This window comes from Notechis scutatus, chromosome 3 (genome assembly GCF_049901735.1).
Source record: "Notechis scutatus isolate UNSWTSFEM ecotype Mainland chromosome 3, rNotScu1.2, whole genome shotgun sequence".
In the NCBI taxonomy this organism is placed as follows: domain Eukaryota; kingdom Metazoa; phylum Chordata; class Lepidosauria; order Squamata; family Elapidae; genus Notechis; species Notechis scutatus.
The window spans coordinates 37734197-37740196 of NC_142011.1; positions in this window are offsets into that span (position 1 = coordinate 37734197).

Genomic DNA, 6000 nt, shown 5'->3' on the forward strand with positions numbered 1-6000 from the left:
GTGACTGCAGGGGCAGTACAACAGCTGGAACTGTTCATAAGTACTGCTCATTCAGCACCATCACAACTTTGGAAGAGTGGTCTGAAATGGGTATGGATGGCTTCACAGACAAATTGTAGAGCTCAAAGTTTATTGTAATGTGTGAAGCTAACTGTTGTGGTTTAGCCAACAAACCATAATTAAGCAAACAAGATTTGGTGTAATGTGTGAACTCTTTTTTATATGCTCTTCTCAGTTTCTTATGGCACTGTACAGCCTATAGATTCAAAGGGAATAAGCATCTGTAATAAGACTTAATTATTCATGCTGGAATGCAATTGATATTTTGCTTCCATCAGGCTGATGAAAGATTACCGGTAATTCCTGCCTTGTTCTACTGTCCCTACATGGAGGTCAATCTGCTCTGCAGGATTGGGAAGCCATTTAAAGCAGATCTGAATTGGACCAGAAGCTGTAAAGCAACACGAAGGGGAGAAAGTTCTGTCAGCGGAGCAGAAGTCCATTGGTACAGCAACAGATTGTGTCTTAATCAGAGGTGGTATTCAGCAGGTTCTGACCAGTTCTGGAGAACCGGTAGTGGAAATTTTGAGTAGTTTGGAGAACCAGCAAATACCACCTCTGACTGGCCACGCCCCCATCTATTCTCTGCCTCCCAAGTCCCAGCTGATCAGCTGGGTCTTCTTTTGTTGCCCTGCACAGGAGAACAGAGCTAGAAAGCAGGTTAGTGGCATGGGGAGGGAATGAGATTTTGCAGTAACCTTCCCCTGCCACGCCCACCAAGCCATGCCCACCAAGCCATGCCATGCCCACCAAGCCATGCCCACAGAACCAGTAGTAAAATTTTTGAATCCCACCACTGGTCCTAATGCATTTATTGTGGCCCAGAACTCATTCTGTCAGAAGCCCCAAGTATTATCATGCATGTTTAGATTGTATCTACAGCCACTTATAGGAACCCAAGACAAGCATTATTACAAAGTAAGGCCAGAGGCCTAGGAATGCAAGAAATAGGTGTGTCACATTACTATGCAGAGCAATATACTCACAAATGCTCTTCATAGTAATGTGACATTCCTATCTCTTGCATTGCTGCCTTGGTTTTGAGTAACACCCTTCCCTTTCATAATCACCTTTACCAATTCCAATGTGTACATCTATATTGCAGCCAAATAACAATAATACCTCATGCATTAGACAAAGTTTCTTGTTTAAAGAATCCACAGGATATTTATATGATGATAATGATGGCATGATGAAGTTCTCCATTAAGGATTAATTTAGAAGAAGGACAAGAGGCCAATTAAATACAGTCTGGCCTATTTCACTCTGGTCCTATGTCTTTTGATTTCAGAAGTTAAGCAAGCTTAGTGTAGTTAGTACTTGCCTGGGAGGGGTGACTGCTTGGGAATTCCAGGGTTGTTTACTAGACTTAAAACTCAAAATACCATCTTGGAAGAAGGCAAAGACAAACTACTTCTCTACACTATTATAATTTTAAAAAAAATCCTAGATAGATGCAGAACTAGAATCCAGTCATTAAATATGAAAGGTATCTTGGAAATAATCTAATCCAGTGCCCTGCCCAGAGCAGGAGTTGAGTCCACTATCACTGTGCCCCTGGCAGATGGTTGGTTCAGATTCTGTCTAACACCATCAATAAGATAAGTCCTCAATCTCTCGAGTAGCTCTAATTAGTTGTACTTTCCCCCCTGATTTTCAGCTGAAATCTTCTTCCATGTAATTGTTTCTTGTCCTGGCTTTTTCTGAAACTCTTCTCTCTTCTACATGTGATTTATTTTTTTACTATATGCCATCATGTTGCTGAAAACTCTTTGTAACCCCATGGGTAGATCTTTTTTCTATGATGATCTGTCCTATCAACATGATAGCCCTTCAGATACTCAGATAGTGCTAGTCTATTGCCCCATAGTGGTACTCAGTACCTCCAAATGATCCTACTATACTACTTCATTGTAGTGAGGTTTGTTCTTGGAAATGATGAGTGAAGAATGCCAGAAACGTAAACCAAGAATCTTTACTCCCAGCAGGGTCACCCAAGGATTAAAGATCATCTTTGCTGTCCAGTTCATGCAAACAAATACTGCACAGCACAATTATGGGAAGAAGTTGAGATGGATGATCTCTTCAACAACATCAAAGCATAATTCCTTACTGTGTGGGAGAAGATAATGATAAACCACTCCTATGTATGGATAGCGAAGATAAGTGTTTGATGATATAGTGCTGGATGATGGACCCCTCCGGTTGAATGGCACCTGAAACACACTGAGCTCTTTCCTTATTGGAACACCTTTCTCTATGCCTTCCCTCTTAGTCTTGTCTCTCCACTTCCACTCCCATCACTGTTTCTTCTTTCCACCTTCTTTGGTCTTTCTCCTCTGCCTGGACCCAGCTACTGTGCTACTTACAAACCCTGTCAACAGCTGTCAATTCTTTATTTTTCACACACATTAAAAAACTAGGATTGACTCTTCCCAAAAAACTAGGATGTCATAATGTAGTAAATGTGTTGAGCCAAGCAGTGTGGCCTTTTGCAATCAACAGATGAAAACAGATGAAGAAGGAGGAGAAGGAGGAGGAGGAGGAGAAGAAGGAGGAGAAGGAAGAAGAAGAAGATTGTTATTAACACAGGGGAATGGGCAGGGAAGAAAGGAGAATGTTCATGAGGAGCACCATAGAAAATAGGAATAGGATGGGTGAATTGCATAACTGTCTAAGTACTGTATATGCACATTTTTCACACACATTAAATTCTTCCCAAAAAACTAGGGTGTCATAATGTAGCATATGTGTGGAGCCAAGCAGTGTGACCTTTTGCAATCTGTGCATTTAGGACAGTGTTGGACTTTGACCAGGGAGAACTAGACTAAGACCCCATCTAACAACAGGGACTACTCAGTGACTTTGGTCATCCTTTGGTCATCCTTCTCAGCTCAAACTTCAGAGTTCTTATTGTAGAGATGCAGGATGTTCCACATAGACTTCATATAAACCACTTTGTACTCTCCAAGAAAAGGTAGGTTATGAATACAAAAGTAAAAACATTTCTTTTGTTCTGCTCTCAATAATATATAAAATAAAAATTAGCTTTCCAAAGTGTTTTGTTTTTTGAAAGTTCCAGGATGGTAATCCTACATGTATGCAGGCAGACAAATGATATACAATACATGCCTGTACATGTCAGCAGTTCTGCACACATATAAAAAATCAAAAACAATATTTTGTATTAGCTGGGGGCATCTGTGTCATACCTGTTGGCACTGTGTCTTTTTTCTGGGTTGTCACAGTAGTTATGGGATAATAGGCATGAGAGTTAAGGAGGCCCCAATAGGGTGTGACAAAGTGCCTTGGAATGGGTGTGTAGACATGCTATTGGCACCTTCTTAAATGAAGGCATGTTTTCCTGGAACCATAAAGCTACTGTGTGAGCTCAAGAAAAGACCCCAGTAAGGAAGCACTGACAGATGCAGGATCTGCACCTAGTGTCCTCCATACAACAAAATATATTTCTCATACCTGCCTGTGCCAGCTACTGATAATAGGAGTTGAAATCCAAAAACAAGTGCAGTATCTACTGCAATATAATGCAATAATAACAATATTTATCTTCCACTTGATCTTTGCATAAATTTGATTCATTCATTTGTTCATTCACTCACTCACTCATTCATTCTTAGAGACTGGACAAATCCTTGACGTTTTCTTGACAAGGTTTTTCAGAAGTGGTTTGCCACTGCCTGCTTCCTAAGCCTGGGGGAGAGTGATTGGTACAAGGCCAGGTGTTCCTAGCCTGATGCCTTAGCTACTACAGGAAACTGGCTGTAAGAGACAAATCTTACAATCATCATGATGTGAATATGATTTACCCACATTCAGCTGACTAACCAGTGTTGGAGTGAGTGTACAGTTATACTGTGTTTGTGTATGTGTAGCTTTTCATTTCATGTTTTTGATGTAGCACTGGATGTAGCTTGGACTCTAAAAAATTCAGTGAAATGCAGGTATGTAGCTTCAATTGAAGTCCTTGTAGAATTGCTCCCATCCAATTCACTGGATTGATTTGACTTCATGAAACCTTCCTTCCAGTTATAAGGAAGCATCTCAGGGGAGGTGAATGTGGCAATAACTAGCTATTAAGCCTTTGCAACACACAGATAGATAGAAGATTGCAGGAGGACTTGCAATGTAAGAATCTCTACAATAGGGAGGTGGTGCATTGATCTTGTGAGGAAATGTAAATTGTGCTTAGGTAAGCAGCAATATAAAATAAGAAGGTAGGTGTTTAGGCACAATTGATGCACTCATTGTGACTGTGGCTCAGTAAATATGGGAGAGGACATTGCTTTCTTTCTCTTATCTTAACAACAATATTGACTCCTACTGATAGTTGTGCATCAGCTATTTCTTTAACAAAGTAAATCTGTAGCTTGGTTAGGCAGAAGCCTCCCACATGGAGTCAGGATAACCTGAGGCTTCATGAATGATTTGTCCTTTCTGAGTGTAACTATCTCTCTTCCCATAATCTCCATTCAACCTGGATTGCTCCAGGATGAGAAGATAAGTGTAGAATTTATTGGGAGTGTAATCTAATTTTGTCCAAGGATGAAAGAAGTGTATATGTAGTTTTAAACACACACACACACACACACACACACACACACACATCCAAATAAACTAAATCTGAAAGAGTTTAGCTCTAAAATCCTTATCTTTATTCTGCTATAATTTGTCAGATGACATAGTGAACTGGCACAACATGCAGCATAAATTATGCATAATATAGAATCCATTGATCTTTTCCCCTTTCTTCTCTTCCAATAAATTTGTAACGACATCTCTTATACACCTATTCACATCTAAAGGCTGTAGTTACCCAGAATGAAATTCAATAATCTTCAAAGAGGAAGCATGCAAAATGCAACTTATTCTATTGCAGGAATGTTATTATCTTTTTTTTAAATTTCAAAATGTAAATGGTTCTAACTCCAAACTCCTGGCTTATTTCTCTAGATTTTCTGGAACCCACCTTTCTGAGGTCATAAACATATGAAAGGAGATAATATAGGAGATAATCAGGCTGAATCTGAGGGCAGGGTCAAATGCAACATCATGTTGGAGTCTCTACATCTCCGTAAGTGACCTAAATCCAGCCTCCCTTGAAATCTGTTGATTCTTTTCTGGTGTTAATTTTCCTTGGTCATAAGTAAATCAGATGATTGTATATAGCTAGCATGAAATAAGCGTCTAGTGCTTTTGAACTCTATTCTAGCTCCTGATTTATTGCACCTGAAAAAAAATAGTGTAAAGGCTAAAATCATAAAGTCGGAAGGGAGGGAGGGAGGAAGGAAGAAAGGTCTCTAAAACTTTCTGAAAAATGATTAAAATTTTTCCCTCATTCCCACATGGTCTCATTTCTACAGTTGATCCTTGTGGGTCTAAGAATCCAAGAAAAAGGATTCCATTTAGTAAAAAATATATTTCAATGTGCTCAAATGCTTGTTTGTTTCAGTGATTATGATCTTTCACACCAGTATATTGGAAAATTTACTGTTGCTTCCTGGGAACTACAGCTTCCAGTGCCAGGAATGTCAGAGTTTCCCAGATCACTAACCTATTAATTTTCCAAGCATGAATGATGCATATGATTGAATCTGGAATATTTCCATGTTCCCTTTGACTTTATCAGATGTATGATGTTATAATAACAGTCTAATCAAGTCATGCCTATATTTTTGTGAGTTTCACAGAACTTCAAGCAGCTAATAGTTGAGTGTCCTTTTAATCCAACACACATTCTTCTTCCTGCATGCGAATCTAGGAAAAAAATCCACTTACATACTGTATTTGTGTATGTTTGTCTGGAGGTTTTATACATACACAAACACACACACAAAACATCAATTTCTACAAATGTCTATAATGAGCATTATTGATGATACATGATAGAGTATAAAAATTGTAAACATGTCCTAGGATGCA